Source organism: Charadrius vociferus, unplaced genomic scaffold (genome assembly GCF_000708025.1).
Source record: "Charadrius vociferus isolate BGI_N301 unplaced genomic scaffold, ASM70802v2 scaffold763, whole genome shotgun sequence".
NCBI lineage: Eukaryota > Metazoa > Chordata > Aves > Charadriiformes > Charadriidae > Charadrius > Charadrius vociferus.
Window position 1 is genome coordinate 1,061,816 of NW_009647685.1, and position 471 is coordinate 1,062,286.

A 471-nucleotide genomic window follows, 5' to 3' on the forward strand; every position below is an offset into this window, starting at 1 on the left:
GTGGAGCGGAGAGAGCACACTGTGTTTTCTCAGTGAACCCAAGACATTTCTTCCTGCTAATGCAGGGATTATAAATTCCAAAGTTTTACTGTAGTTATCTGTTGAGGAACTTGGGACTTGCAGCTCCATAAGGCACACTCACTTCCACAGCTCCTAGGTGTCCAAGAATAAATCAATGCATGACTTAATGATGACTGCTGCAGTATTTACACCTATCACATATTTTGACCTTCCTCAGCAAAATGTAATGCCTATTTATAGAAGGGGATGACATGTGGCAGCCAGGGCTGGGACATGGAGAAGCCATGGAGAGGTTCCAGAATCTTGAGAATATTCTTGAGAATACACTTGGATGTGGTCTACTGGAAGGTGTCCCTGCCCGTGGCAGGGGGGATGGAACTAGGTGATCTTTAAGGTCCCTTTCAACCTAAACCATTCTATGATTTCTTTGAGGGTCGTCTTATTTATAAT